General features: G+C 47.0%; 2 protein-coding genes across 10 annotated transcripts in view; one reads left to right on the plus strand and one right to left on the minus strand.

Moving 5' to 3' along the window:
• LOC134933242 (lymphocyte cytosolic protein 2-like) overlaps positions 1-17870 on the minus strand; it is an 881523-nt gene that overhangs the window by 134611 nt on the left and 729042 nt on the right. The gene's annotated exons all lie outside the window — the stretch shown is intronic.
• The window catches only part of LOC134933241 (aggrecan core protein-like), a 69842-nt gene that overhangs the window by 14417 nt on the left and 37555 nt on the right, over positions 1-17870 (plus strand). The window contains exons 4-5 of one of the 2 annotated variants that reach the window (XR_010179650.1): positions 1495-2010; positions 3074-3212. The exons of the other annotated variant lie outside the window; for it this stretch is intronic. The gene's annotated coding sequence lies outside the window, so the exon portion shown is untranslated. Of the gene's footprint in view, positions 1-1494; positions 2011-3073; positions 3213-17870 lie in introns of those variants that run through there. 2 annotated transcript variants of the gene reach the window in all.

Consider the following 17870-nt stretch of genomic DNA (forward strand, 5'->3'; position numbering starts at 1 on the left):
CAGGTCGATGTAATCAAATACTTCACTCAGGTATAACATAGGTAGTTACTGATTACTAACCAAAAATGCCTTTTGGTAAATGTAAAACTAATTTACATGTATGTGTTTCATTGTACATAGCAACCAAATGTATTAGTTTGTATTGGGAATACTTGTGAATAAGATGTAGAGGGCATTTGTGAAAGCAGCAAAATAGTGCTTGTACACCAATATTGTTTTGTTGACTTCAAATTGGTTTAAAAAACACTTAAAATCTCCTAAAACAAACTGGAATAAATTGTTGATTTTTTAAAAGGGGTATCCTGGAAGTATCTGTATTAATGTTATTTTTTCCATTATTTCCACATATCCAAACACGCTCATCCAAAAACCCTGATATATGTTCCTGCGGAAGTAGGTAAGTTTCTAGGTGCTGTGCGATTATTAGCATACATACGCCCTTGCATATGCAATTGTGGCTGTACGCTAGGATGTTCATCCAAATCAATATCAGTAAAGTTCCATACTATTTGATAGCATCATAATTGACGGCCAATCAACAGTGAGCACAGTATAAATATGAGCATTTGAGATCAATACGCCATTGGCACTATGCGAGCTGCCGCATTTACTATGAGTGAGCTAAGGCTCCTCACCGCGGTGATGGACCGCTGCGTAGGCCGCACGGGACCATATGTCTCAAATGCAAGAAAACGCGGGGCCTACGCGGAGGTTCGCTGCAAACTGCGGGCAAGGGTCCGCACAAGGTGGACCATTGTGCAACTAGAGTGGCGGTGGTTGGACCTCTGCCGCCGACAGCCGGATCTGCTGGTTCACTTGCGCCAGCAAATATTAGCCAGTAAGTAATGCACAGTGTAATGCTTGTTTACATGTTTTGAATCTTTACAATGACTAATATTAGCATACAAATGTGTGTGTGCTTTTATGCATGTAGATAGTTTGTGTATATGTTTCGAGGCATAGATGCTTGTAAGCCATGTGCACTGCAGGGGGGGGCAGATGTAACATGTGCAGGGAGAGTTAGATTTGGGTGGGGTGTATTCAAACTGAAAACTAAATTGCAGTGTAAAAATAAAGCAGACAGTATTTACCCTGCACAGAAACAATATAACGCACCCAAATCTACCTCTCTCTACACATGTTATATCTGCCCCACCTGCAGTGCACATGTCTTTGACCCACTGATAACAAATTTGCTGCAGAGGTCAGATCTGAATTAGGGCCACACAGAGTGTGCCTTGTATGCCATAAGCATTGTTTGATGAAGTTTAGGCCACAAAATAAAAACCATACAGGACAATGTCTATGACATCATGTTATGTTTGAAGCTTGAAAAAAATAGTTCAATAACAAAGTTTACACATTCTGCAGTAGCCATAATAAAAACAAAATGTCTTCGAATCTATGGTATCACACTAAAAGAAATGTAAAAACATTGTATTTTAAATACCTCTCAACCCCCCTCCCACTCTCAACCCCCCTCCCCCTCTCAAGCATCCTCCCCTCTCAACCACCCTCCCCCTCTCAACCCCTCTCCCCCTCTCAAGCATCCTCCCCTCTCAACCACCCTCCCCTTCTCAAGCATCCTCCCACTCTCAAACCCCCTCCCCCTCTCAAGCATCCTCCCCCTCTCAACCACCCTCCCTCTCTCAAACATTCCCCCCCTCAAATCTCCCCCTCTCAAACATACTCCCCCTCTGAAGCATACACCACCCCTCATCCGCCATCCCCCGGACCAAATGAATATCCCCTTGACAATCCCACCCCATCACAATCCGATCCTCCTTCCCCCAAACAAACTCCCTCCCCCCTTCAAGCATCTTCCCCATCCAACCTCCCTCCCCCGTTCAAGCCCCTTCCCCCATCCAACCTACCTCCCCCTTCAAGCCCCTTCCCCCATCCAACATCCCACCCTCATTTTGGCCCTAGAAAGCGAGGAGGAGGAGGAGGGCGAGTGGGCCACAACAGCCCCCGATGGAGAACTGTTTGAACAGACGGATCGGGAGCCAAGTAAGACTACTTTTAGTTAACTCAATCATTTCAGGTTTAAAAATACACAACAACATGTGTCTTCAACCTGTGTCCCTGCAGCTGCTGTGTGAAACCACTTCCAACCATTTCCATTCACAGTTGGACTAGAAAGTCAATGGCTGTCAATGATGCTGTCAATGAGGCAGGATCCGGTCTGAATATCGACACTATCTAGGTCGACAATGTTTAGGTTGACCACTATAGGTCGACAGTCACTAGGTCGACAGGGTTGGAAGGTCGATAGGGTTTCTAGGCAAACATGTGCTAGGTCGACAGGTCAAATGGTCGACAGGAGTTTTTCCTTTTTTTTTTCTTTTTTTTTAATCTTTTTCATACTTAATGATCCACGTGGACTACGATTGGAACGGTAATCTGTGCCGAGCGAAGCGGTAGCAGAGCGAGGCACCTTGCCCGAAGCATGGCGAGCGAAGCGAGCCATAGCACTAATTCAGCTTCCCGGGCACTGTACGCAGAAAGTGACACAAAAAACCTCATGTCGACCTTTTGACCTTCCAACCCTGTCGACCTAGTGACTGTTGACCTAGACACTGTCGATTTGATGATCCACACCCCAATGAAGCATACCATGCTGGGATGCTTAGTTCCACAGCAGATAGAGGCACACAGGCCCAACACACAGGTAGTGCCAGAGATTACAGAAAAAGCACAATTCAGTTAAAGAAACAAAAATTTGTAAGTCTAATTGTTGGGAAAATAATAACAAAGGCCTTTCCTAACTACCTAATTTAATGGTCAAAACTTAAGATGTGTGTGACACCATTACATAAGATGGCTAGTGGCCTAACACACTCCATTAATGTAGTTATTCAAGAAGTGAGCCAGAAACATGACACATGCAGTGTTGATGTGTTCTTTGTGTTTTAAGGACATAAGGTCATGTTATTTTTATGGTAACATACATTATCTTGCCTAATAATTGCTTTACAGTGCGATTTAAAATGTAATGTAGTTATGTTGGTTTCCTAAATATGGGTTTATGAGTTCATTTTGTAATTTAAACATTAATCTTCACTTATTACAGATCCTGAGCTTGGAGATCGAGACAGGGCCATACGAGCCCAACTAGTCGCCATGCAGGGCCACATCCTGGCCCTCCTGGACAACGTCCACAATTTGATTAAATTTTTTTTCGTTTTTGTTTTAATTTGAGTTTGCAAGTTTGTTTCAATTGTTTTTTGTTAAGTTACTTAATAAATTCATTTTTTTACACTGTTATTGTGTTGTATTGTATTTTACTATATATTTTAGCCTTTAAAAAATTTTTTAAACCATTTAATTTAAGCAGGGATTCTTTAATACATGTATATTTATTTTTCACATATATTTGTAAACAATTAATTCGACATGTCTGCAATTTTAAAATGCGGCTTTTCGACAAAAGTATATTCAATTGAAGAATGTCGATTCAACAGCAGTGCTTTTTGACAGTCATTTCGTCAATTTCATTCCGCCTCATTTTTCTGTCGTGATCTAATAATTTTTTTTAAAAACATGTATTTTTTGGTGCTTTTTTGATTGCTAATAGCATATCTATTTATATTTGAAGGGATTATCTACTTGGTTTGTCTATTTAGAAGCCACAAGTATTATTTAATCGATTTAATTTTTTTTTATTTTTTTTTACTAACTACAATAATATGGAGAGATCAGTGAATGTTTTTCAGTTGGAAGGGGTGTTGAAAGTGTTAAAATTCCTGAAAAAAAAATGCGTGTTCCCCCATATTTAAACAACCAGCTCCTGGCACTGCGCCTGGTCCTGGTGCAAAAAATATGGGGGACAAAAGACATAGGGGTCCCCCATATTTTTTCCACCAGCACCGGGCTCCACTAGTCATAATAATGCCACAGCCGGGGGACACTTTTATATAGGTCCCTGCGGATGTGGCATTAAATCCCCAACTAGTCACCCCTGGCTGGGATACCCTGGAGGAGTGGGGACCCCTTACATTAAGGGCCAGGGGTGAAGCCTAAGGCTGTCCTCCCCATCCAAGGGTGGCGGATGGGGGGCTGATAGCCTTTTGTGACAAAAAAAGAATATTGTTTTTTGTAGCAGAACCACAAGTACCAGCATGTGGAGGAAACGGGCCCGCTGGTACCTGTAGTTCTACAAAAAAAAATACCCAAATACAGGTTGAGTATCCCATATCCAAATATTCCGAAATACGGAATATTCCGAAATACTGACTTTTTTGAGTGAGAGTGAGATAGTGAAACCTTTGTTTTCTGATGGCTCAATGTACACAAACTTTGTTTAATACACAAAGTTATTAAAAATATTGTATTAAATGTCCTTCAGGCTGTGTGTATAAGGTGTATATGAAACATAAATGGATTCTGTGCTTAGATTTAGGTCCCATCGCCATGATATCTCATTATGGTATGCAATTATTCCAAAAAACGGAAAAATCCCATATCCAAAATACCTCTGGTCCCAAGCATTTTGGATAAGGGAGACTCAACCTGTAAAAACACAACGCACACACCGTGACAGTACAACTTTATTACATACATGCACTCCTACATACACACATACTTACCTATGATGACACGAAGCTGTCGGTCATTTTCTCCAGTAGGATCCAGGGGTACCTGTAAATAAAAATTATACTCACAACAATCCTGTGTAGATCGGTCCTCTTCTTGTTTGTAATCCACGTACTTGGTTAAAAAAAAACAACAACGAAGAACCCGAACCACGCACTGAAAGGGGTCCCCGAGACAGCGGGACCCCTGTGACTGCTGTCAAAGAGGGTCCCTTCATCCAATCAGGGAGTGCCACGTCATGGCACTCTCCTGATTGGCTGTGCATGCCTGAACTGTCAGTCAGGCGGCGCACTCAAGATATAGAGAGAAATGTAGAGCATAGGTGCTCCATTATATCCAATGGTGGGAACTTTGCGGTCAGCGGTAGACCACAAGGTTATGTGGGGTCACTCTTGTGGTCTACAGCTGACCACAGAAAGAGTAAATACCCACCCCGTGCAAGTCTGCATGTGCCATGCGAAAAGCTTTGCAAAGGCTGGTCAGCTGCAAATCCGTTCGCAACTCACTCACCATGTAATGTTTTTTTCAGTCTGTGCATAGCCCAGGACCTACTCCTACAGTCTGATTGAAACAGGCTGATTGGGCCGGAGCTGACATCAAACCCCCTCCTTGAAAACGCTTGGGTATGCCTGCATTTTTCCTGACACTCCCAGAAAACAGCCAGTTAACTCCCCCAAACGTCCGCTCCCTGTCAATCAACTTGCGTTTGCCTAGCGATCAAAAAAATTTGCAGTTTGACCTCGCGCGAACCCACTCTGATCCGTAAGAATGTGCAGTCAATTGATAATAGCCCACCTTGCGAATTCACACAACAGCATTTAAGTCTGAATTAGGCCCGATAGACCATGTTTAATGTAGAACCTGTTACACAGTTGTAAAGTATGAAATTACTGCTAATTCACCTAGTTACCATTACATCAGTGACGGAAATCCTGGAGGCAGCGGAGTCCTTTGCTGACAGGCTCCAGTTGCCGGGGGGGCACAAAGGCATACCCTCCAACATTTTACACATAAAACATAGTACACATTAGAAAATGGTGTCACGCCCCTTTTCCTATACTTTCAATGGAAGTTTGGAGGACGTACTAAAAGGAATAACACTCAGGTCTGCATAAACGGAATGCTAATTGACTATGGGGGTCATTCCGAGTTGTTCGCTTGTTGCCGATTTTTGCAACGGAACGATTAAGGCAAAAATGCGCATGCGCATGGTATGCAGCATGCATGCGCTAAGTATTTTTGCACAAAACTTAGTAGATTTACTCACGTCCGATAGAAGAATTTCCATCGTTGAAGTGATCGGAGTGTGATTGACAGGAAGTGGGTGTTTCTGGGCGGAAACTGACCGTTTTCTGGGAGTGTGCGGAAAAACACAGGCGTGCTAGAATAAAACGCGGGAGTGTCTGGAGAAATGGGGGAGTGGCTGGCCGAACGCAGGGCATGTTTTCAATATGTGACCACCTACATCTGTACCCTACTATATATGTTACATAAATGGACTGATGGCTGTTTACTATGAAATGACAGCTGTTTTATTATCATCAACAAGCAAAATTAGCATTAATGAGTAGAGATGTGCACCGGAAATTTTTCGGGTTTTGTGTTTTGGTTTTGGATTCGGTTCCGCAGCCATGTTTTGGATTCGGACGTGTTTTGCCAAATCCTCCCTGAAATTTTTTTGTCGGATTTGGGTGTGTTTTGGATTCGGGTGTTTTTTTTACAAAAAAAACCTCAAAAACAGCTTAAATCATAGAATTTGGGGGTCATTTTGATCCCATAGTATTATTAACCTCAAAAACATTAATTTACACTTATTTTCAGTCGATTCTGAACACCTCACAATACTATTTTTAGTCCTAAAATTTGCAACGAGGTCGCTGGATGGCTAAGCTAAGCGACACAAGTGGCCGACACAAACACCTGGCCCATCTAGGAGTGGCACTGCAGTGTCAGGCAGGATGGCACTTCAAAAAAATAGTCCCCAAACAGCACATGATGCAAAGAAAAAAAGAGGCGCACCAAGGTTGCTGTGTGACTAAGCTAAGCGACACAAGTGGCCGACACAAACACTTGGCCCATCTAGGAGTGGCACTGCAGTGTCACGCAGGATGGCACTTCAAAAAAATTGTCCCCAAACAGCACATGATGCAAAGAAAAATGAAAGAAAAAAGAGGTGCAAGATGGAATTGTCCTTGGGCCCTCCCACCCACCCTTATGTTATATAAACAGGACATGCACACTTTAACAAACCCATCATTTCAGCGACAGGGTCTGCCACACTACTGTGACTGAAATTACTGGTTGGTTTGGGCCCCCACCAAAAAAGAAGCAATCAATCTCTACTTGTACAAACTGGCTCTACAGAGGCAAGATGTCCACCTCATCATCATCCTCCGATTCCTCACCCCTTTCACTGTGTACATCCCCCTCCTCACAGATTATTAATTCGTCCCCACTGGAATTCACCATCTCAGGTCCCCGTGTACTTTCTGGAGGCAATTGCTGGTGAATGTCTCCACGGAGGAATTGATTATAATTCATTTTGATGAACATCATCTTCTCCACATTTTCTGGAAGTAGCCTCGTACGCCAATTGCTGACAAGGTGAGCGGCTGCACTAAACACTCTTTCGGAGTACACACTGGAGGGACGGCAACTTAGGTAGAATAAAGCCAGTTTGTGCAAGGGCCTCCAAATTGCGTCTTTTTCCTGCCAGTATACGTACGGACTGTCTGACGTGCCTACTTGGATGCGGTCAGTCATATAATCCTCCACCATTCTTTCAATGGTGACAGAATCATATGCAGTCTGGACCAGATGTCAGCTTTCGCTCCAGACTGCTCTGCATCACCGCCAGCGGGTTGGCTTGGAATTCTTAGCCTTTTCCTCGCACCCCCAGTTGCGGGAGAATGTGAAGGAGGAGATGGTGACGGGTCACGTTCCGCTTGACTTGACAATTTTCTCACCAGCAGGTCTTTGAACCTCTGCAGACTTGTGTCTGCCGGAAAGAGAGATACAACGTAGGTTTTAAATCTAGGATCGAGCACGGTGGCCAAAATGTAGTGCTCTGATTTCAACAGATTGACTACCCGTGAATCCTGGTTAAGCGAATTAAGGGCTCCATCCACAAGTCCCACATTCCTAGCGGAATCGCTCTGTTTTAGCTCCTCCTTCAATGCCTCCAGCTTCTTCTGCAAAAGCCTGATGAGGGGAATGACCTGACTCAGGCTGGCAGTGTCTGAACTGACTTCACGTGTGGCAATTTCAAAGGGTTGCAGAACTTTGCACAACGTTGAAATCATTCTCCACTGCGCTTGAGTCAGGTGCATTCCCCCTCCTTTGCCTATATATCGTGGGCAGATGTATAGGCTTGAATGGCCTTTTGCTGCTCCTCCTTCATCTGAAGCATATAGAGGGTTGAATTCCACCTCGTTACCACCTCTTGCTTCAGATGATGGCAGGGCAGGTTCAGGACTGTTTGCTGGTGCTCCAGTCTTCGGCACGCGGTGGTTGAATGCCGAAAGTGGCCCGCAATTCTTCGGGCCACCGACAGCATCTCTTGCATGCCCCTGTCATTTTTTAAATAATTCTGCACCACCAAATTCAATGTATGTGCAAAACATGGGACGTGCTGGAATTTGCCCAGATGTAATGCACGCACAATATTGGTGACGTTGTCCGATGTCACAAATCCCCAGGAGAGTCCAATTGGGGTAAGCCTATCTGCAATGATGTTCCTTAGTTTCCGTAAAATGTTGTCAGCTGTGTGCCTCTTATGGAAAGCGGTGATACAAAGCGTAGCCTGCCTAGGAACGAGTTGGCGTTTGCGAGATGCTGCTACTGGTGCCGCCGCTGCTGTTCTTGCTGCGGGAGGCAATACGTCTACCCAGTGGGCTGTCACAGTCATATAGTCCTGAGTCTGCCCTGTTCCACTTGTCCACATGTCCGTGGTTAAGTGGACATTGGGTACAACTGCATTTTTTAGGACACTGGTGTTTCTTTTTCTGACGTCTGTGCACATTTTCGGTATCGCCTGCCTAGAGAAATGGAACCTAGATGGTATTTGGTACCGGGGACACAGTACCTCATTAAGTCTCGAGTTGCCTGTGAATCAACAGTGGATACCGGACACACGTTTCTCACCACCCAGGCTGACAAGACCTGAGTTATCCGCTTTGCAGCAGGATGACTGCTGTGATATTTCATCTTCCTCGCAAAGGACTGTTGGACAGTCAATTGCTTACTGGAAGTAGTACAAGTGGTCTTCCGACTTCCCCTCTGGGATGACGATCGACTCCCAGCAGCAACAACAGCAGTGCCAGCAGCAGTAGGCGTTACACTCAAGGATGCATCGGAGGAATCCCAGGCAGGAGAGGACTCGTCAGACTTGCCAGTAGTGATGAGCGGGTTCGGATCCTCGGGATCCGAACCCGCCCGAACTTCACTTTTTTTTTCACGGGTCCGAGCGACTCAGATCCTCCCGCCTTGATCGGTTAACCCGAGCGCGCCCGAACGTCATCATCCCGCTGTCGGATTCTCGCGAGATTCGGATTCTATAAAAGGAGCCGCGCGTCGCCGCCATTTTCACACGTGCATTGAGATTGATAGGGAGAGGACGTGGCTGGCGTCCTCTCCGTTATAGTAGAAAAGACTGAGTGACTGTTATGCACACCAGTGCCAGCAGGAATGTACTGGTGTCTGAACGGAGAGGGATGCAAAACAAATGAACTCACAGACAGACTGGGGAATATGACATTACATACACAGAAGGTGATAGGGTAACAAAATAAACACAAAGTGAACAGAGAAGCCCAAAGGCTGAGAAACTGGGTGTCTCCCTAGTATTAGGAATGCTCAGATGGAAATAAGCGAGATGTTGTGATTTAATACGTAGAGAACCCGAAATGCTGTTGCTAAGGGCAACAGCAAAACCCCAAAGGGTTACCAACGGGTGTGGTAGTAAACTCCTTGGTCAGAGATGGAATAATAGACACAAGGAGAGTCTCCACAATCCTAGTCCTCACTTGCAGTGCACTGGTTCAGCTTACTGCCACTAAACTGACACCTGAACACCTTGCACAGTGAGAAAGGATTTTGGCAGGCAAGTCTGAGAATACAGCCGCAAACTTGCTAGGTTCACAGAGTAGCAAAAGACTGACTCCAGTCTTACTGCTAGGTCTGGATTGGCAGAGTGTAGTACCAAATCCCAAGGCCTATATGCAGTAAGCAACAAACAAATACAAAGTTACACAGTACTAGCTAACTTTCAGGAACTGACTAACCAACAAAGATTCAGCAGCATCTGCCTAACCTGAGAAGAGGGTTTATATAGCAGGTGCTGTCCACGCCCCACCCAGACCTCACAGACTGTGAGCACAAAAACCAGCACCGGATCCCCTGCCTTGCACAGAGCCTGTAACCACTGCACAGCAAAAGACCCGAACCGGAGTATCAGCTACGCTCAGGTTACTCCGCTAGCACTTGTCTCCCGGTTGCCATGACGACGTGGCAGCACCGGGCAGGAGACCCTAACAGTACCCCCCCCTCTGACGAGGGGTCAAAGAACCCCTACCACCGGGTTTATCGGGGAACTGCGAGAAGAAAGAGCGTATCAGTCTGGGGGCATGAAGATCACAACTGCGCACCCACGACCGCTCCTCCAGGCTATACCCCTTCCAGTGCACCAAAAATGACAGCCGACCCCGAACCATCTTGGAGTCAAGAATCCTTTCAACAACAAACTCCCTCTGGCCACGTATCAGAAGAGGGGAAGGTCTTCCACTGGAAGAAGGATTACTAATCGACCGTTTTAAAAGGGAACAATTAAATGTTTTATTGATACCCAAAGAACGGGGTAGATCTAACTGAAATGCCACCGGATTGATAACCCTAGTGATCTTATAAGGACCGATGAACCGGGGACCTAACTTATGAGATGGCTGTCTCAACTTCAAATTCTGGGTAGACAACCAGACAAAGTCTCCTAATTTGAAGCTGCAGGGTCTTTTCCGCTTATCAAAAACCCTTTTGGTCACTAATGACACAGACACAAGGGCTTTCTTCACTTTCCTCCAAATACCTCTAAGGACCGAAACCACAGAGGAACCACCAGGCGTGGAATCCAGGGGGTCAAAAGAATTGGCCTTAGGATGATGCCCATACACACAAAGGAAGGGAGAGATCCCTGTAGCAGAGTGAGCAGCGTTGTTATAGGCAAACTCCGCCATGGACAGATGAGCAACCCAGTCAGTCTGACACTTGGAGACATAACACCTGAGGAACTGCTCCAAGGACTGGTTCACCCTTTCAGTCTGCCCATTAGACTGCGGATGGTAGCCTGACGACAAGCTGACAGAAATCTGGAGATCGGAACAAAATTCCCTCCAGAATTTGGCCACAAACTGGGATCCGCGGTCAGAGACCACATCAAGTGGCAACCCGTGGAGGCGCACAACATGCAGCATAAATAATTCAGACAGGCGTCTGGCCGATGGCAGCCCAACCAGTGGAACGAAGTGCGCCATCTTCGAAAACCTGTCAACGACCACCCAGATGGCTGTCATCCCCGAGGATTTGGGCAAGTCCACCACAAAATCCATTGAAATGTGGGTCCATGGCTTAGATGGAATAGAGAGTGGATGTAATGGGCCAACAGGAACCCCTCTAGGAGTCTTATTTCGGGCACAGATGTCACATGCCCGAACCCACTGATCCACATCCCTAGCCACCGAGGGCCACCACACCGCCCTAGATAGCAACTCCCGAGTTCTGGCAATACCCGGGTGACCTGCCGACTTCTTGGCATGGAATTCCCGGAACACTCGCTGTCTTAACCTAGGAGGCACAAACAAAAGACCTACCGGAAGGTCTGGAGGAGCCTGCTCTTGTGCTCTAAGGACTAATGACAAGAGGTCCTGGGTAATGCCCACTTTAATACATGATGGGGACACAATGGGCAATGGCTCCTCGGTGGTCTCCTGGATTGGAGCAAAACTCCGCGAGAGCGCATCAGCATTGATGTTTTTTGACCCAGGGCGATATGTTATCAAAAAATTAAAGCGAGCAAAAAACAAAGCCCATCGTGCCTGCCTGGCATTGAGGCGCTTCGTTGACTCTAAATATGCCAAATTCTTATGGTCGGTGAGAATTGAGACCACAAACTTAGCCCCCTCAAGCCAGTGTCTCCACTCCTCGAGTGCATCCTTAATAGCCAACAATTCCCGGTTACCCACGTCATAATTCATCTCGGCAGGCGAAAATTTACGGGAAAAGTAAGCACAGGGATGAAGGCGATTATCAGACACCCCCATCTGAGAGAGCACTGCCCCAATACCCATCTCAGAGGCATCCACCTCCACCACAAAAGGACGCTCTGGATCTGGGTGTCGCAGCACCTTGGCCGAGACAAATGCCCTTTTTAGACAGGCAAAAGCCGCTTTGGCCTCACAAGACCAGTGAGCAACATCCGCCCCTTTCTTAGTGAGTGCCACCAAGGGCGCCACTATAGACGAAAATCCAGCGATAAATCGTCTATAAAAATTTGCAAAGCCCAGAAAACGCTGAAGCGCCTTCAAACTAGTGGGCTGCACCCAATCCAGGACTGCCTGTACCTTGGAACCCTCCATTTGGAAACCTTCTGGGGAGATAATATATCCTAGAAATGCGATTTGCTGAACTTCAAATTCGCACTTCTCCAGCTTTGCCCCAAGGCGGTGGTCTCTGAGTTTCTGGAGGACTAAGCGTACATGCTTCCGATGTTCCTCCAGGGAATGGGAGAAGATTAGGATGTCATCTAAGTATACAACTAAGAATCTATCCAAATATTCCCTGAGCACATCGTTCATGAAGTCCTGGAAGACTGCCGGGGCATTACAGAGCCCAAAAGGCATCACCAAATATTCATAATGCCCTGAGTGGGTATTAAAGGCAGTCTTCCATTCATCCCCCTCTCTTATTCGGATTAGATTTTACGCACCGCGTAGGTCAATCTTAGAAAAAATGGTGGCAGTACGAAGCTGATCAAACAAGACCGAAATAAGAGGCAGTGGGTATGAGTTTTTAATCGTGATACGGTTCAATTCCCTGAAGTCGATGCAGGGTCGCAACGAACCGTCCTTTTTACCCACGAAGAAGAACCCCGACCCAACTGGAGACTGTGAAGGTCTGATAAATCCCTTAGCCAAGTTCTCCTGAATGTACTCTGCCATAGCCTGAGTCTCAGGACGTGACAGGGAGTACAACCTGCTCTTGGGAAGCTTAGCATTCGGCAACAGATCAATGGCACAGTCATAGGGGCGATGGGGAGGCAGTACCTCCGCAACTTTTTTGGAGAACACGTCCGCAAAATCTGCATAACATCCTGGCAATCCTGGCAAACTTAGCTGCGAAAGCCTGACTGGAAGGCTCAAGCAACTCCTGAAACAATCAGTACCCAAACTAAGAATCTCCCCAGAGACCCAGTCAAATTGAGGATTGTGGGCCCTTAACCAGGGTAACCCCAACACCAATGGGGCAAAAGTACAGACAGTCACATAAAAGGACAATTTCTCTAACGTCCTAGTGGATGCTGGGGACTCCGTCAGGACCATGGGGATTAGCGGCTCCGCAGGAGACAGGGCACAAAAATAAAGCTTTAGGATCAGGTGGTGTGCACTGGCTCCTCCCCCTATGACCCTCCTCCAAGCCTCAGTTAGGTTTTTGTGCCCGTCCGAGCAGGGTGCAATCTAGGTGGCTCTCCTAAAGAGCTGCTTAGAAAAAGTTTTTAGGTTTTTTATTTTCAGTGAGTCCTGCTGGCAATAGGCTCACTGCATCGAGGGACTTAGGGGAGAGAAGTGAACTCACCTGCGTGCAGGATGGATTGGCTTCTTAGGCTACTGGACACCATTAGCTCCAGAGGGAGTCGGAACACAGGTCTCACCCTGGGGTTCGTCCCGGAGCCGCGCCGCCGACCCCCCTTGCAGATGCCGAAGATGGAAGAGGTCCAGAAGCAGGCGGCAGAAGACTTTTCAGTCTTCCTGAGGTAGCGCACAGCACTGCAGCTGTGCGCCATTGTTGTCAGCACACTTCACACAGCGGTCACGGAGGGTGCAGGGCGCTGGGGGGGCGCCCTGGGCAGCAATGTATAATACCTTTTTTATGGCTAAAAATACATCACATATAGCCCCTGGGGGCTATATGGATGTATTTAACCCCTGCCAGGTCTCAGAAAAACGGGAGAAGAAGCCCGCCGAAAAGGGGGCGGGGCCTATTCTCCTCAGCACACAGCGCCATTTTCCCTCACAGAAATGCTGGTGGGAAGGCTCCCAGGCTCTCCCCTGCACTGCACTACAGAAACAGGGTTAAAACAGAGAGGGGGGGCACTGATTTGGCGATATGACTACATATATTAAAATGCTATAAGGGAAAAGCACTTATATAAAGGTTGTCCCTGTATAATTATAGCGTTTTTGGTGTGTGCTGGCAAACTCTCCCCCTGTCTCCCCAAAGGGCTAGTGGGTCCTGTCCTCTATCAGAGCATTCCCTGTGTGTGTGCTGTGTGTCGGTACGTGTGTGTCGACATGTATGAGGACGATGTTGGGAGGCGGAGCAAATTGCCTGTAATGGTGATGTCACTCTCTAGGGAGTCGACACCGGAATAGATGGCTTATTTAAGGAATTACGTGATAATGTCAACACGCTGCAAGTCGATTGACGACATGAGACGGCCGGCAAACATATTAGTATCTGTCCAGGCGTCTAAAACACCGTCAGGGACGTTATAATGCCCATTTTACCTCAGTCGGTCGACACAGACACAGACACGGACACTGACTCCAGTGTCGACGGTGAAGAAACAAACGTATTTTCCTTTAGGGCCACACGTTACTTGTTAAGGGCAATGAAGGAGGTGTTACATATTTCTGATACTACAAGTACCACAAAAAAGGGTATTATGTGGGGTGTGGAAAAACTACCTATAGTTTTTCCTGAATCAGATAAATTAAATGAAGTGTGTGATGAGGCGCGGGGTTCCCCCGATAGAAAATTATTGGCGGTATACCCTTTCCCGCCAGAAGTTAGGGCGCGTTGGGAAACACCCCTTAGGGTGGATAAGGCGCTCACACGCTTATCAAAACAAGTGGCGGTACCGTCTCCAGATACGGCCGCCCTCAAGGAGCCAGCTGATAGGAGGCTGGAAAATATCCTAAAAAGTATATACACACATACTGGTGTTATACTGCGACCAGCGATCGCCTCAGCCTGGACGTGCAGCGCGGGGGTGGCTTGGTCGGATTCCCTGACTGAAAATATTGATACCCTTGACAGGGACAGTATTTTATTTACTATAGAGCATTTAAAGAATGCATTTCTATATATGCGAGATGCACAGAGGGATATTTGCACTCTGGCATCAAGAGTAAGTGCGATGTCCATATCTGCCAAAAGATGTTTATGGACACGACAGTGGTCAGGTGATGCAGATTCCAAACGGCACAAAGATGTATTGCCGTATAAAGGGGAGGAGTTATTTGGGGTCGGTCCATCGGACCTGGTGGCCACGGCAACTGCTGGGAAATCCACCGTTTTTACCCTAAGTCACATCTATGCAGAAAAAGACACCGTCTTTTCAGCCTCAGTCCTTTCGTCCCCATAAGCATATCTGCCCAGGGATAGAGGAAAGGGAAGAAGACTGCAGCAGGCAGCCCATTCCCAGGAACAGAAGCCTTCCACCGCTTCTGCCAAGTTCTCAGCATGACGCTGGAGCCGTACAGGACCCCTGGATCCTACAAGTAGTATCCCAGGGGTACAGATTGGAAAGTCGAGACGTTTCCCCTCGCAGGTTCCTGAAGTCTGCTTTACCAACGTCTCCCTCCGACAGGGAGCCAGTATTGGAAACAATTCACAAGCTGTATTCCCAGCAGGTGATAATCAAAGTACCCCTCCTACAACAAGGAAAGGGGTATTAGTCCACACTATATTGTGGTACTGAAACCAGAAGGCTCGGTGAGACCTATTCTAAATCTGAAATATTTGAACACTTACAAAGGTTCAAATCAAGATGGAGTCACTCAGAGCAGTGATAGCGAACCAGGAAGAAGGGGACTATATGGTGTCCCGGGACATCAGGGATGCTTACCTCCATGTCCCAATTTGCCCTTCTCACCAAGGGTATCTCAGGTTCGTGGTATAGAACTGTCACTATCAGTTTCAGACGCTGCCGTTTGGATTGTCCACGGCACTCCGGGTCTTTACCAAGGTAATGCCCGAAATGATGATTCTTCTTCGAAGAAAATGGACGACCTCCTGATAAGAGCAAGGTCCAGAGAACAGTTGGAGGTCGGAGTAGCACTATCTCAAGTAGTTCTACGACAGCACGGGTGGATTCTAAATATTCCAAAACCGCAGTTGTTTCCTACGACACGTCTGCTGTTCCTAGGGATGATTCTGGACACAGTCCAGAAAAAGGTGTTTCTCCCGGAGGAGAAAGCCAGGGAGTTATCCGAGCTAGTCAGGAACCTCCTAAAACCAGGAAAAGTGTCAGTGCATCATTGCACAAGGGTCCTGGGAAAAATGGTGGCTTATTACGAAGCGATTCCATTCGGCAGATTCCACGCAAGAACTTTTCAGTGGTATCTGCTGGACAAATGGTCCGGATCGCATCTTCAGATGCATCGGCGGATAACCCTATCTCCAAGGACAAGGGTGTCTCTCCTGTGGTGGTTACAGAGTGCTCATCTTCTAGAGGGCCGCAGATTCGGCATTCAGGATTGGATGCTGGTGACCACGGAGGCCAGCCTGAGAGGCTGGGGAGCAGTCACACAGGGAAAAAATTTCCAGGGAGTGTGATCAAGTCTGGAGACTCTTCTCCACATAAATATACTGGAGCTAAGGGCAATTTATGATGCTCTAAGCTTAGCAAGACCTCTGCTTCAAGGTCAGCCGGTATTGATCCAGTGGGACAACATCACGGCAGTCGCCCACGTAAACAGACAGGGCGGCACAAGAAGCAGGAGGGCAATGGCAAAAACTGCAAGGATTTTTCGCTGGGCGGAAAATCATGTGATAGCACTGTCAGCAGTGTTCATTCCGGGAGTGGACAACTGGGAAGCAGACTTCCTCAGCAGGCACGACCTCCACCCGGGAGAGTGGGGACTTCATCGGGAAGTTTTCCACATGATTGTGAACCGTTGGGAAAGACCAAAGGTGTACATGATGGCGTCCAGCCTGAACAAAAAACTGGACAGGTCAAGAGACTTTCAGGCAATAGCTGTGGACGTTCTGGTAACACCGTGGGCGTACCAGTCGGTGTATGTGTTTCCTCCTCTGCTTCTCATACCCAAGGTATTGAGAATTATAAGACGTAGAGGAGTAAGAACTGTACTCGTGGCTCCGGATTGGCCAAGAAGGACTTGGTACCCGGAACTTCAAGAGATACTCACAGAGGACTCATGACCTCTGCCGCTAAGAAGGGACTTGCTTCAGCACGTACCATGTCTGTTCCAAGACTTACCGCGGCTGCGTTTGACGGCATGGCGGTTGAACGCCGGATCCTAAGGGAAAAAGGCATTCCGGAAGAGGTCTTTCCTACCATGGTCAAAGCCAGGAAGGACGTGACCGCCCAACATTATCACCACATGTGGCGAAAATATGTTGCGTGGTGTGAGGCCAGGAAGGCTCCACGAAGAAATTTCAACTCGGTCGATTCCTGCATTTCCTGAAAACAGGAGTGTCTATGGGCCTCAGATTGGGGTCCATTAAGGTTCAAATTTCGGCCCTGTCGATTTTCTTCCAGAAAGAATTGGCTTCAGTTCCTGAAGTCCAGAAGTTTGTCAAGGGAGTACTGCATATACAACCCCCTTTTGTGCCTCCAGTGGCACTGTGGGATCTCAACGTAGTGCTGGGATTCCTCAAATCACATTGGTTTAAACCGCTCAAATCTGTGGATTTGAAATATCTCACATGGAAAGTGACCATGATGTTGGCCCTGGCCTCGGCCAGGCGAGTGTCAGAATTGGCGGCTTTGTCTCACAAAAGCCCATATCTGATTGTCCATTCGGACAGGGCAGAGCTGCGGACTCGTCCCCAGTTTCTCCCTAAGGTGGTGTCAGCGTTTCACCTGAACCAGCTTATTGTGGTACCTGCGGCTACTAGGGACTTGGAGGACTCCAAGTTGCTAGATGTTGTCAGGGCCCTGAAAATATCGGTTTCCAGGACGGCTGGAGTCAGGAAAACTGACTTGCTGTTATCCTGTATGCACCCAACAAACTGGGTGCTCTTGCTTCTAAGCAGACGAT

This window comes from Pseudophryne corroboree, chromosome 6 (assembly GCF_028390025.1).
Source record: "Pseudophryne corroboree isolate aPseCor3 chromosome 6, aPseCor3.hap2, whole genome shotgun sequence".
Lineage (NCBI taxonomy): Eukaryota > Metazoa > Chordata > Amphibia > Anura > Myobatrachidae > Pseudophryne > Pseudophryne corroboree.